The sequence below is a fragment of the Apodemus sylvaticus genome, chromosome 1, assembly GCF_947179515.1.
Source record: "Apodemus sylvaticus chromosome 1, mApoSyl1.1, whole genome shotgun sequence".
Classification (NCBI taxonomy): Eukaryota; Metazoa; Chordata; class Mammalia; order Rodentia; family Muridae; genus Apodemus; species Apodemus sylvaticus.
The window spans coordinates 152353031-152367953 of record NC_067472.1 but is presented as its reverse complement, the minus strand read 5'-3'; the positions used below and the strand labels follow the sequence as shown (position 1 = coordinate 152367953).

General features: G+C 45.2%; 5 non-coding genes across 5 annotated transcripts; all 5 read right to left on the bottom strand.

Annotated features, from left to right (window-relative positions):
* Nucleotides 1-2416: 2416 nt before the first annotated feature.
* On the bottom strand, nt 2417-2510 carry LOC127677066 (small nucleolar RNA SNORD116). The gene has a single exon (XR_007976469.1). It is a non-coding gene; the product is annotated as a small nucleolar RNA SNORD116 (small nucleolar RNA).
* Nucleotides 2511-5061: 2551 nt separating this feature from the next.
* LOC127676454 (small nucleolar RNA SNORD116) lies at nt 5062-5155 on the bottom strand. Its single transcript, XR_007975932.1, has one exon. It is a non-coding gene; the product is annotated as a small nucleolar RNA SNORD116 (small nucleolar RNA).
* A 3353-nt stretch (nt 5156-8508) lies between these two features.
* Nucleotides 8509-8602, bottom strand: LOC127677065 (small nucleolar RNA SNORD116). Its single transcript, XR_007976468.1, has one exon. It is a non-coding gene; the product is annotated as a small nucleolar RNA SNORD116 (small nucleolar RNA).
* A 2550-nt stretch (nt 8603-11152) lies between these two features.
* LOC127677064 (small nucleolar RNA SNORD116) lies at nt 11153-11246 on the bottom strand. Its single transcript, XR_007976467.1, has one exon. It is a non-coding gene; the product is annotated as a small nucleolar RNA SNORD116 (small nucleolar RNA).
* A 2549-nt stretch (nt 11247-13795) lies between these two features.
* LOC127676420 (small nucleolar RNA SNORD116) lies at nt 13796-13889 on the bottom strand. The gene has a single exon (XR_007975898.1). It is a non-coding gene; the product is annotated as a small nucleolar RNA SNORD116 (small nucleolar RNA).
* Between the last annotated feature and the right edge of the window lie 1034 nt (nt 13890-14923).

The following is a 14923-nucleotide window of genomic DNA, read 5'->3' as shown; positions in this document are numbered from 1 at the left end:
AGAACCAGAGGCCCTAATCCTGCTTCGTGTCCCTAAAGAACAGGGCACAAACCGTAAAGTTCCTCACAGCTCTACAAAGACCTGAGTACATTGAGTTCCTGGAGCAAATTCATGTGTTCCTTACCATTTCTCTAAGGTACCCTTGAGCAAGGCAGCAACAGTTAGCCAGTTCATCGGATGAACAGTGCGGTGCCATGACTAGTCAACCAATGTTGGTGTGTTCATTTCTTCTGAGTGTCACCACGGGCCCTTGCTGGAAAGGAATGCCACCCTGTGAAGACAGCAAGAGCACATGCCGCCATTTTAGTGGGACCCATGCAAAGCAAGAATGAAGATGAGCTTACTGAGTCCTTTGGGCTTGTCAGATTTTACAGACACCCATAACACTCCTGCTCTTGTCAACCTGAAGGCTTCCTCCATACACATAGGGGCTATGTGTCCACTCTGACCTCGGCTGGGGACATAGCACGCCCTTTGTTATCAAGTGCTTGCTGGGCCTTCACCTCCATCCAAGGCCTTAAGGATGAAATGTGAGCTGCTCCACTGATGAACCGCAAATTCCAAGATGACCTGAACACCAACCTACTCGACAACAGTTCTCTACTATATTAACAAGAAATTAAGGGCACATGATACAGCATGTAGCAAGAAAATGGCACTAACATGGGCAATCACACTTCTGCTTCAGTATAAAAGGTGAGAATGTGGAATCGGCTCTGGGGAAGTTCACCACAAATATGTCCTTTCAGGGATGTTGATCTGGTCCACATAAGTATCTTCCATCATGGCTCTTATCCTACTCTGACTTCTTCAACTGGCTACTGGAATGAGGCAGAAATCAAACAAGTAAACTGATTCTGCTTTCAAGCTCATAAGTAGCAGGCTTAATGGCCCTGGAACAACATATCTCTCTGACTCTCTGTATCTCTCCCTCAATATTGTTCTCTAGCTCTCTCTCCGTCTTTGTCTCTGTCTCTTGTTGTGTGTATGTTATGAGTGTGTGTGTATAGAGGTGGGTATGTGGGGGTTTGTTGGGGGGGTGTTCGTCTGTTTTTCTTTGTGTGTGTTTCTGTGTGGCTCTCTCACTTTCCTTGATAAGCTCTCAGTGGTGGTTTCATGACTCTTTGGTCCATCTTTTGTCTTCTCTTTTGTCTCTTGTGAATAGTTTTTCTTTCATGGGACCACCATAGTTTATCTGCTATGCAATGATTTTTCCTTGCTGAAAAGAATTATCACGACAAATCCCTCAGTAGCACCAGCTGAGGCATGCCACATTGAGACTTAGATCCTCTAATCCATGGTGCAAATTGACTCATGGCCATAAATTTAATCAACTATGCAACCTCCATTTAAAAATTCCTGTTTTTCTTTGAAAGTGCCAATGAACATTGGTCTCAAGCTAGGTTTCAAGGATAACCTGAGACCCATTGAACATTTCGTCCTATGAACAGCTAGCAATTGGCTTTAAGGTAGATTTAAATCACTATCTCAGAAAATATAATAGTACCATGATCCATGAGTTTGTAGTTTTGAAGAATGATCGTTGCGGTATTTTCTCATAAGCCTACCATTGTGAGCAGATCTCAAGGATCTGTAACTTTGACATTGTGAAGGAGGCCTGGAACAATAGGAAAGATATCAAGGGATATCTCAAACACACGATTTAACGGATATCTCCACCACACTATTTAAGACAAATGCATTCATTTAATGTGGAGGTTCCTGCCCAATCTCCCTCCACACATCAATTTCAGTCACAGGTCTGCAAATCTCATGCTTTGACTTGAGTCCACCAACGGCTCATGAATCCAGGGACATAAGGAATTGTGTCAATCAGGTGGAACCTTACAGGAGACATGTCTAGCATCATCTCTAATTGATCAACCTTGCTCTATTTCTAAGCTATTTGCGTGGGAATCTTGCAGACTTCAGGCCACAAAGTCCCCTCTTGTCCACTTTAATCTTCCACAGTCTATAAAAGTGCCCAAGCTATGCTACTCAATCAGGCTACACTTCTCCTGCAGCCTGCACTCCATTGTCTCTCTGCCTGGCAACACAAGTGTGTTATCATTCATGTCAGCATTTCAGAAAAGCCTCAAACCCATATGAAGAGCCAAACTTTGGTGCCAAACCTATTCCTTCTGCTTCAAATTCCAGTGTCCTTTAGGGCTGCACAACACTCCTTGAGCAAGCGGCTCTACCTTCTAAGTCCCTGCCAAGAATGTCATCAGAAGCTACGGGAGGAATCCACAAGAACAAAAGGGCCTGCCATGGCCTCGGCCACGGTTTCCTGAGGAGTAGGACAAGCACATACCCATTTTTAGTGTGTCTGGCTAAAGCCCGAGGAAGCAAGGGCAAAGGGGTGCTTGGCCTGCCTCTTTCTGATGCCCATAGGACCTGGAGGACCCCAGGTGCCGGACCTCAGTTTCGATGAGAGTTGCGGTACTGAGTTTTCACTCATTTTGTTCAGCTTTTCCAAGGAATGTTTGACTGGGAATCATCATCGATCCAAGCACTCTGCAGTGCCTTTCACAAAGACCTTGTGGGTACTCTGGAGTGCTTGGGTGTTGGGAGAGCAAGGAACTGTCGACCATTGCCCATTCATTCTAGGGATCAATCAATCGGCCTAAGCTCCAAACAATGGAGAACCAGAGGCCCTTATCCTGCTTCGTGTCCCTAAAGCGCAGTGCACAAACCGTACAGTTCCTCACAGCTCTACCAAGACCTGAGCACATTAAGTTCCTGGAGCAAATTCATGTGTTCCTTACCTTTTCTCAAAGGTACCCTTGAGCAAGGCAGCAACAGTTAGCCAGTTCATCGGATGATCAGTGCGGTGCCATGACCAGTCAACCAATGTTGGTGTGTTCATTTCTTCTGAGTGTCACCACGGGCCCTTGCTGGAAAGGAATGCCACCCTGTGAAGAAAGCAAGAGCACATGCCGCCATTTTAGTGGGACCCATGCAAAGCAAGAATGAAGATGAGCTTACTGAGTCCTTTGGGCTTGTCAGATTTCACAGACACCCATAACACTCCTGCTCTTGTCAACCTGTAGGCTTCCTCCATACACATAGGGGCTATGTGTCCACTCTGACCTCGGCTGAGGACATAGCACGCCCTTTGTTATCAAGTGCTTGCTGGGCCTTCACCTCCATCCAAGGCCTTGAGGATGAAATGGGAGCTGCTCCACTGATGAACCGCAAATTCCAAGATGACCTGAACACCAACCTACTGGACAACAGTTCTCTACTATATTAACAAGAAATTCAGGGCACATGATACAGCATGTAGCAAGAAAATTGCACTAACATGGGCAATCACACTTCTGCTTCAGTATAAAAGGTGAGAATGTGGACTCGGCTCTGGGGAAATTCACCACAAATATGTCCTTTCAGGGATGTCGATCTGGCCCACATAAGTATCTTCCATCATGGCTCTTATCCTACTCTGACTTCTTCAACTGGCTACTGGAATGAGGCAGAAATCAAACAAGCAAACTGATTCTGCTTTCAAGCTCATAAGTAGCAGGCTTTACTGGCCCTGGAACAACATATCTCTCTGACTCTCTGTATCTCTCTCTCAATATTTTTCTCTAGCTCTCTCTCCGTCTTTGTCTCTGACTCTTGGTGTGTGTATGTTATGAGTGTGTGTGTATAGAGGTGCATATTTGGGGGCATGTGGGGGTGTGTTTTTCTGTGTTTCTTTGTGTGTGTTTCTGTGTGGCTCTCTCACTTTCCTTGATAAGCTCTCAGTGGTGGTTTCATGCCTCTTTGGTCCATCTTTTGTCTTCTCTTTTGTCTCTTGTGAATAGTTCGTCTTTCATGGGACCACCATAGTTTATCTGCTATGCAATGATTTTTCCTTGCTGAAAAGAATTATCACGACAAACCCCTCAGTAGCACCAACAGAGGCATGCCACATTGGTACTTAGATCCTCTAATCCATGGTGCAAATTGACTCATGGCCATAAATTTAATCATCTATGCAACCTCCATTTAAAAATTCCAGTTTTTCTTTGAAAGTGCCAATGAACATTGGTCTCAAGCTAGGTTTCAAGGATATCCTGAGACCCATTGAGCATTTCCTCCTATGAACAGCTAGCAATTGGCTTTAAGGTAGATTTAAATCACTATCTCAGAAAATATAATAGTACCATGATCCATGAGTTTGTAGTTTTGAAGGAAGATCGTTCCTGTATTTTCTCATAAGCCTACCATTTTGAGCAGATCTCAAGGATCTGTAACTTTGACATTTTGAAGGAGGCCTGGAACAATGTGGGAAGATATCAAGGGATATCTCAAACACACGATTTAACGGATATCTCCACCACACTATTTAAGACAAATGCATTCATTAAATGTGGAGGTTCCTGCCCAATCTCCCTCCACACATCAATTTCAGTCACAGGTCTGCAAATCTCATGCTTTGACTTGAGTCCACCAACGGCTCATGAATCCAGGGACATAAGGAATTGTGTCAATCAGGTGGAACCTTACAGGAGACATGTCTAGCATCATCTCTAATTGATCAACCTTGCTCTATTTCTAAGCTATTTGCGTGGGAATCTTGCAGACTTCAGGCCACAAAGTCCCCTCTAGTCCACTTTAATCTTCCACAGTCTATAAAAGTGCCCAAGCTATGCTACTCAATCAGGCTACACTTCTCCTGCAGCCTGCACTCCATTGTCTCTCTGCCTGGCAACACAAGTGTGTTATCATTCATGTCAGCATTTCAGAAAAGCCTCAAACCCATATGAAGAGCCAAACTTTGGTGCCAAACCTATTCCTTCTGCTTCAAATTCCAGTGTCCTTTAGGGCTGCACAACACTCCTTGAGCAAGCGGCTCTACCTTCTAAGTCCCTGCCAAGAATGTCATCAAAAGCTTCGGGAGGAAGCCACAAGAACAAAAGGGCCTGCCATGGCCTCGGCCATGGTTTCCTGAGGAGTAGGACAAGCACATACACATTTTTAGTGTGTCTGGCTAAAGCCCGAGGAAGCAAGGGCAAAGGGGTGCTTGGCCTGCCTGTTTCTGATGCCCATAGGGCCTGGAGGACCCCAGGTGCCGGACCTCAGTTTCGATGAGAGTTGCGGTACTGAGTTTTCACTCATTTTAGTCAGCTTTTCCAAGGAATGTTTGACTGGGAATCATCATCGATCCAAGCACTCTGCAGTGCCTTTCACAAAGACCTTGTGGGTACGCTGGAGTGCTTGGGTGTTGGGAGAGCAAGGAACTGCCGGCCATTGCCCATTCATTTCTAGGGATCAATCAATCGGCCTAAGCTCCAAACAAGGGAGAACCAGAGGCCCTAATCCTGCATCGTGTCCCTAAAGCACAGGGCACAAACCATACAGTTCCTCACAGCTCTACCAAGACCTGAGCACATTGAGTTCCTGGAGCAAATTCATGTGTTCCTTACCTTTACTCTAGTGGACCCTTGAGCAAGGCAGCAACGGTTAGCCAGTACATCGGATGATCAGTGCGGTGCCATGACCAGTCAACCAATGTTGGTGTGTTCATTTCCTCTGAGTGTCACCACGGGCCCTTGCTGGAAAGGAATGTCACCCTGTGAAGACAGAAAGAGCACATGCCGCCATTTTAGTGGGACCCATGCAAAGCAAGAATGAAGATGAGCTTACTGAGTCCTTTCGGCTTGTCAGATTTTACCGACACCCATAACACTCCTTCTCTTGTCAACCTGTAGGATTCCTCCATACACATAGCGGCTATGTGTCCACTCTGACCTCGGCTGGGGACATAGCACGCCCTTTGTTATCAAGTGCTTGCTGGGCCTTCACCTCCATCCAAGGCCTTAAGGATGAAATGTGAGCTGCTCCACTGATGAATCGCAAATTCCAAGATGACCTGAACACCAACCTACTCGACAACAGTTCTCTACTATATTAACAAGAAATTCAGGGCACATGATACAGCATGTAGCAAGAAAATTGCACTAACATGGGCAATCACACTTCTGCTTCAGTATAAAAGGTGAGAATGTGGAGTCGGCTCTGGGGAAGTTCACCACAAATATGTCCTTTCAGGGATGTCGATCTGGTCCACATAAGGATCTTCGATCATGGTTCTTATCCTACTCTGACTTCTTCAACTCGCTACTGGAATGAGGCAGAAATCAAACAAGTAAACTGATTCTGCTTTCAAGCTCATAAGTAGCAGGCTTTACTGGCCCTGGAACAACATATCTCTCTGACTCTCTGTATCTCTCTCTCAATATTTTTCTCTAGTTCTCTCTCCGTCTTTGTCTCTGTATCTTGGTGTGTGTATGTTATGAGTGTGTGTGTATAGAGGTGCGTATGTAGGGGTTTGTTGGGGGGTGTTTGTCTGTGTTTCTTTGTGTGTGTTTCTGTGTGGCTCTCTCACTTTCCTTGATTAGCTCTCAGTGGTGGTTTCATGCCTCTTTGGTCCATCTTTTGTCTTCTCTTTTGTCTCTTGTGAATAGTTCGTCTTTCATGGGACCACCATATTTTATCTGCTATGCAATGATTTTTCCTTGCTGAAAAGAATTATCAAGACAAACCCCTCAGTAGCACCAACAGAGGCATGCCACATTGGGACTTATATCCTCTAATCCATGGTGCAAATTGACTCATGGCCATAAATTTAATCAACCATGCAACCTCCATTTAAAAATTCCAGTTTTTCTTTGAAAGTGCCAAAGAACATTGGTCTCAAGCTAGGTTTCAAGGATATCCTGAGACCCATTGAGCATTTACTCCTATGAACACCTAGCAATTGGCTTTAAGGTAGATTTAAATTACTATCTCAGAAAATATAATAGTACCATGATCCATGAGTTTGTAGTTTTGAAGGAAGATCGTTCCGGTATTTTCTCATAAGCCTACCATTGTGAGCAGATATCAAGGATCTGTAACTTTGACATTGTGAAGGAGGCCTGGAACAATGTGGAAAGATATCAAGGGATATCTCAAACACCCGAATTAACGGATATCTCCACCACACTATTTAAGACAAATGCATTCATTAAATGTGGAGGTTCCTGCCCAATCTCCCTCCACACATCAATTTCAGTCACAGGTCTGCAAATCTCATGCATTGACTTGAGTCCACCAACGGCTCATGAATTCAGGGACATAAGGAATTGTGTCAATCAGGTGGAACCTTACAGGAGACATGTCTAGCATCATCTCTAATTGATCAACCTTGCTCTATTTCTAAGCTATTTGCGTGGGAATCTTGCAGACTTCAGGCCACAAAGTCCCCTCTTGTCCACTTTAATCTTCCACAGTCTATAAAAGTGCCCAAGCTATGGTACTCAATCAGGCTACACTTCTCCTGCATCCTGCACTCCATTGTCTCTCTGCCTGTCAACACAAGTGTGTTATCATTCATGTCAGCATTTCAGAAAAGCCTCAAACCCATATGAAGAGCCAAACTTTGGTGCCAAACCTATTCCTTCTGCTTCAAATTCCAGTATCCTTTAGGGCTGCACAACACTCCTTGAGGAAGCGGCTCTACCCTCTAAGTCCCTGCCAAGAATGTCATCAAAAGCTACGGGAGAAAGCCACAAGAACAAAAGGGCCTGCCATGATTTTAATCACTATCTCAGAAAATATAATAGTACCATGATCCATGAGTTTGTAGTTTTGAAGGAAGATCGTTCCGGTATTTTCTCATAAGCCTACCATTGTGAGCAGATCTCAAGGATCTGTAACTTTGATATTGTGAAGGAGGCCTGGAACAATGTGGAAAGATATCAAGGGATATCTCAAACACACGATTTAACGGATATCTCCACCACACGATTTAAGACAAATGCATACATTTAATGTGGAGGTTCCTGCCCAATCTCCCTCCACACATCAATTTCAGTCACAGGTCTGCAAATCTCATGCTTTGACTTGAGTCCACCAACGGCTCATGAATCCAGGGACATAAGGAATTGTGTCAGTCAGGTGGAATCTTACAGGAGACATGTCTAGCATCATCTCTAATTGATCAACCTTGCTCTATTTCTAACCTATTTGCGTGGGAATCTTGCAGACTTCAGGCCACAAAGTCCCCTCTTGTCCACTTTAATCTTCCACAGTCTATAAAAGGGCCCAAGCTATGCTACTCAATCAGGCTACACTTCTCCTGCAGCCTGCACTCCATTGTCTCTCTGCTTGGCAACACAAGTGTGTTATCATTCATGTCAGCATTTCAGAAAAGCCTCAAACCCATATGAAGAGCCAAACTTTGGTGCCAAACCTTTTCCTTCTGCTTCAAATTCCAGTGTCCTTTAGGGCTGCACAACACTCCTTGAGCAAGCGGCTCTACCTTCTAAGTCCCTGCCAAGAATGTCATCAAAAGCTACGGGAGCAAGCCACAAGAACAAAAGGGCCTGCCATGGCCTCGGCCATGGTTTCCTGAGGAGTAGGACAAGCACATACCCATTTTTAGTGTGTCTGGCTAAAGCACGAGGAAGCAAGGGCAAAGGGGTGCATGGCCTGCCTGTTTCTGATGCCCAAAGGACCTGGAGGACCCCAGGTGCCGGACCTCAGTTTCGATGAGAGTTGCGGTACTGAGTTTTCACTCATTTTGTTCAGCTTTTCCAAGGAATGTTTGACTGGGAATCATCATCGATCCAAGCACTCTGCAGTGCCTTTCACAAAGACCTTGTGGGTACTCTGGAGTGCTTGGGTGTTGGGAGAGCAAGGAACTGCCGGCTATTGCCCATTCATTTCTAGGGATCAATCAATCGGCATAAGCTCCAAACAAGGACGAACCAGAGGCCCTAATCCTGCTTCGAGTCCCTAAAGCACAGTGCACAAACCCTACAGTTCCTCACAGCTCTACCAAGACCTGAGCAGATTGAGTTCCTGGAGCAAATTCATGTGTTCCTTACCTTTCTCTAAGGTACCCTTGAGCAAGGCAGCAACAGTTAGCCAGTTCATCGGATGATCAGTGTGGTTCCATGACCAGTCATCCAATGTTGGTGTGTTTATTTCTTCTGAGTGTCACCACGGGCCCTTGCTGGAAAGGAATGCCACCCTGTGAAGACAGCAAGAGCACATGCCGCCATTTTAGTGGGACCCATGCAAAGCAAGAATGAAGATGAGCTTACTGAGTCCTTTGGGCTTGTCAGATTTTACAGACACCCATAACACTCCTGCTCTTGTCAACCTGTAGGCTTCCTCCATACACATAGGGGCTATGTGTCCACTCTGACCTCGGCTGGGGACATAGCACGCCCTTTGTTATCAAGTGCTTGCTGGGCCTTCACCTCCATCCAAGGCCTTAAGGATGAAATGTGAGCTGCTCCACTGATGAACCGCAAATTCCAAGATGACCTGAACACCAACCTACTCGACAACAGTTCTCTACTATATTAACAAGAAATTAAGGGCACATGATACAGCATGTAGCAAGAAAATTGCACTAACATGGGCAATCACACTTCTGCTTCAGTATAAAAGGTGAGAATGTGGAATCGGCTCTGGGGAAGTTCACCACAAATATGTCCTTTCAGGGATGTCGATCTGGTCCACATAAGGATCTTCCATCATGGCTCTTATCCTACTCTGACTTCTTCAACTGGCTACTGGAATGAGGCAGAAATCAAACAAGTAAACTGATTCTGCTTTCAAGCTCATAAGTAGCAGGCTTTACTGGCCCTGGAACAACATATCTCTCTGACTCTCTGTATCTCTCTCTCAATATTTTTCTCTAGCTCTCTCTCCGTCTTTGTCTCTGTCTCTTGGTGTGTGTATGTTATGAGTGTGTGTGTATAGAGGTGCGTATGTGTGGGTTTGTGGGTGGTGTTTGTCTGTGTTTCTTTGTGTGTGTTTCTGTGTGGCTCTCTCACTTTCCTTGATAAGCTCTCAGTGGTGGTTTCATGCCTCTTTGGTCCATCTTTTGTCTTCTCTTTTGTCTCTTGTGAATAGTTCGTCTTTCATGGGACCACCATAGTTTATCTGCTATGCAATGATTTTTCCTTGCTGAAAAGAAGTATCATGACAAACCCCTCAGTAGCACCAACAGAGGCATGCCACATTGGGACTTAGATCCTCTAATCCATGGTGCAAATTGACTCATGGCAATAAATTTAATCACCTATGCAACCTCCATTTAAAAATTCCAGTTTTTCTTTGAAAGTGCCAATGAACATTGGTCTCAAGCTAGGTTTCAAGGATATCCAGAGACACATTGAGCATTTCCTCCTATGAACAGCTAGCAATTGGCTTTAAGGTAGATTTAAATCACTATCTCAGAAAATATAATAGTACCATGATTTATGAGTTTGTAGTTTTGAAGGAAGATCGTTCCGGTATTTTCTCATAAGCCTACCATTGTGAGCAGATCTCAAGGATCTGTAACTTTGACATTGTGAAGGAGGAATGGAACAATGTGGAACGATATCGAGGGATATCTCAAACACACGATTTAACAGATATCTCCACCACACTATTTAAGACAAATGCATTCATTAAATGTGGAGGTTCCTGCCCAATCTCCCTCCACACATCAATTTCAGTCACAGGTCTGCAAATCTCATGCTTTGACTTGAGTCCACCAACGGCTCATGAATCCAGGGACATAAGGAATTGTGTCAGTCAGGTGGAATCTTACAGGAGACATGTCTAGCATCATCTCTAATTGATCAACCTTGCTCTATTTCTAACCTATTTGCGTGGGAATCTTGCAGACTTCAGGCCACAAAGTCCCCTCTTGTCCACTTTAATCTTCCACAGTCTATAAAAGGGCCCAAGCTATGCTACTCAATCAGGCTACACTTCTCCTGCAGCCTGCACTCCATTGTCTCTCTGCTTGGCAACACAAGTGTGTTATCATTCATGTCAGCATTTCAGAAAAGCCTCAAACCCATATGAAGAGCCAAACTTTGGTGCCAAACCTTTTCCTTCTGCTTCAAATTCCAGTGTCCTTTAGGGCTGCACAACACTCCTTGAGCAAGCGGCTCTACCTTCTAAGTCCCTGCCAAGAATGTCATCAAAAGCTACGGGAGCAAGCCACAAGAACAAAAGGGCCTGCCATGGCCTCGGCCATGGTTTCCTGAGGAGTAGGACAAGCACATACCCATTTTTAGTGTGTCTGGCTAAAGCACGAGGAAGCAAGGGCAAAGGGGTGCATGGCCTGCCTGTTTCTGATGCCCAAAGGACCTGGAGGACCCCAGGTGCCGGACCTCAGTTTCGATGAGAGTTGCGGTACTGAGTTTTCACTCATTTTGTTCAGCTTTTCCAAGGAATGTTTGACTGGGAATCATCATCGATCCAAGCACTCTGCAGTGCCTTTCACAAAGACCTTGTGGGTACTCTGGAGTGCTTGGGTGTTGGGAGAGCAAGGAACTGCCGGCTATTGCCCATTCATTTCTAGGGATCAATCAATCGGCATAAGCTCCAAACAAGGGAGAACCAGAGGCCCTAATCCTGCTTCGAGTCCCTAAAGCACAGTGCACAAACCCTACAGTTCCTCACAGCTCTACCAAGACCTGAGCAGATTGAGTTCCTGGAGCAAATTCATGTGTTCCTTACCTTTCTCTAAGGTACCCTTGAGCAAGGCAGCAACAGTTAGCCAGTTCATCGGATGATCAGTGTGGTTCCATGACCAGTCATCCAATGTTGGTGTGTTTATTTCTTCTGAGTGTCACCACGGGCCCTTGCTGGAAAGGAATGCCACCCTGTGAAGACAGCAAGAGCACATGCCGCCATTTTAGTGGGACCCATGCAAAGCAAGAATGAAGATGAGCTTACTGAGTCCTTTGGGCTTGTCAGATTTTACAGACACCCATAACACTCCTGCTCTTGTCAACCTGTAGGCTTCCTCCATACACATAGGGGCTATGTGTCCACTCTGACCTCGGCTGGGGACATAGCACGCCCTTTGTTATCAAGTGCTTGCTGGGCCTTCACCTCCATCCAAGGCCTTAAGGATGAAATGTGAGCTGCTCCACTGATGAACCGCAAATTCCAAGATGACCTGAACACCAACCTACTCGACAACAGTTCTCTACTATATTAACAAGAAATTAAGGGCACATGATACAGCATGTAGCAAGAAAATTGCACTAACATGGGCAATCACACTTCTGCTTCAGTATAAAAGGTGAGAATGTGGAATCGGCTCTGGGGAAGTTCACCACAAATATGTCCTTTCAGGGATGTCGATCTGGTCCACATAAGGATCTTCCATCATGGCTCTTATCCTACTCTGACTTCTTCAACTGGCTACTGGAATGAGGCAGAAATCAAACAAGTAAACTGATTCTGCTTTCAAGCTCATAAGTAGCAGGCTTTACTGGCCCTGGAACAACATATCTCTCTGACTCTCTGTATCTCTCTCTCAATATTTTTCTCTAGCTCTCTCTCCGTCTTTGTCTCTGTCTCTTGGTGTGTGTATGTTATGAGTGTGTGTGTATAGAGGTGCGTATGTGTGGGTTTGTGGGTGGTGTTTGTCTGTGTTTCTTTGTGTGTGTTTCTGTGTGGCTCTCTCACTTTCCTTGATAAGCTCTCAGTGGTGGTTTCATGCCTCTTTGGTCCATCTTTTGTCTTCTCTTTTGTCTCTTGTGAATAGTTCGTCTTTCATGGGACCACCATAGTTTATCTGCTATGCAATGATTTTTCCTTGCTGAAAAGAAGTATCATGACAAACCCCTCAGTAGCACCAACAGAGGCATGCCACATTGGGACTTAGATCCTCTAATCCATGGTGCAAATTGACTCATGGCAATAAATTTAATCACCTATGCAACCTCCATTTAAAAATTCCAGTTTTTCTTTGAAAGTGCCAATGAACATTGGTCTCAAGCTAGGTTTCAAGGATATCCAGAGACACATTGAGCATTTCCTCCTATGAACAGCTAGCAATTGGCTTTAAGGTAGATTTAAATCACTATCTCAGAAAATATAATAGTACCATGATTTATGAGTTTGTAGTTTTGAAGGAAGATCGTTCCGGTATTTTCTCATAAGCCTACCATTGTGAGCAGATCTCAAGGATCTGTAACTTTGACATTGTGAAGGAGGAATGGAACAATGTGGAACGATATCGAGGGATATCTCAAACACACGATTTAACAGATATCTCCACCACACTATTTAAGACAAATGCATTCATTAAATGTGGAGGTTCCTGCCCAATCTCCCTCCACACATCAATTTCAGTCACAGGTCTGCAAATCTCATGCTTTGACTTGAGTCCACCAACGGCTCATGAATCCAGGGACATAAGGAATTGTGTCAATCAGGTGGAACCTTACAGGAGACATGTCTAGCATCATCTCTAATTGATCAACCTTGCTCTATTTCTAAGTTATTTGCGTGGGAATCTTGCAGACTTCAGGCCACAAAGTCCCCTCTTGTCCACTTTAATCTTCGACAGTCTATAAAAGTGCCCAAGCTATGCTACTCAATCAGGCTACACTTCTCCTGCAGCCTGCACTCCATTGTCTCTCTGCCTGGCAACACAAGTGTGTTATCATTCATGTCAGCATTTCAGAAAAGCCTCAAACCCATATGAAGAGCCAAAATTTGGTGCCAAACCTATTCCTTCTGCTTCAAATTCCAGTGTCCTTTAGGGCTGCACAACACTCCTTGAGCAAGCGGCTCTACCTTCTAAGTCCCTGCCAAGAATGTCATCAAAAGCTACGGGAGGACCCACAAGAACAAAAGGGCCTGCCATGGCCTCGGCCATGGTTTCCTGAGGAGTAGGACAAGCACATACCCATTTTTAGTGTGTCTGGCTAAAGCCCGAGGAAGCAAGTGCAAAGGGGTGCTTGGCCTGCCTGTTTCTGATGCCCATAGGACCTGGAGGACCCCAGGTGCCGGACCTCAGTTTCGATGAGAGTTCCGGGACTGAGTTTTCACTCATTTTGTTCAGCTTTTCCAAGGAATGTTTGACTGGGAATCATCATCGATCCAAGCACTCTGCAGTGTTTTTCACAAAGACCTTGTGGGTACTCTGGAGTGCTTGGGTGTTGGGAGAGCAAGGAACTGCCGGCCATTGCCCATTCATTTCTAGGGATCAATCAATCGGCCTAAGCTCCAAACAAGGGAGAACCAGAGGCCCTAATCCTGCTTCGTGTCCCTAAAGCACAGGGCACAAACCGTACAGTTCCTCACAGCTCTACCAAGACCTGAGCACATTGAGTTCCTGGAGCAAATTTATGTGTTCCTTACCTTTTCTCTAAGGTACCCTTGAGCAAGGCAGCAACAGTTAGCCAGTTCATTGGATGATCAGTGCGGTGCCATGACAAGTCAACCAATGTTGGCGTATTCATTTCTTCTGAGTGTCACCACGGGCCTTTGCTGGAAAGGAATGCCACCCTGTGAAGACAGCAAGAGCACATGCCGCCATTTTAGTGGGACCCATGCAAAGCAAGAATGAAGATGAGCTTACTGAGTCCTTTGGGCTTGTCAGATTTTACAGACACCCATAACACTCCTGCTCTTGTCAACCTGTAGGCTTCCTCCATACACATATGGGCTATGTGTCCACTCTGACCTCGGCTGGGGACATAGCACGCCCTTTGTTATCAAGTGCTTGCTGGGCCTTCACCTCCATCCAAGGCCTTAAGGATGAAATGTGAGCTGCTCCACTGATGAACCGCAAATTCCAAGATGACCTGAACACCAACCTACTCGACAACAGTTCTCTACTATATTAACAAGAAATTAAGGGCACATGATACAGCATGTAGCAAGAAAATTGCACTAACATGGGCAATCACACTTCTGCTTCAGTATAAAAGGTGAAAATGTGGAGTCAACGCTGGGGCAGTTCACCACAAATATGTCCTTTCAGGGATGTCGATCTGGTCCACATAAGTATCTTCCATCATGGCTCTTATCCTACTCTGACTTCTTCAACTGGCTACTGGAATGAGGCAGAAATCAAACAAGTAAACTGAATCTGCTTTCAAGCTCATAAGTAGCAGGCTTTACTGGCCCTGGA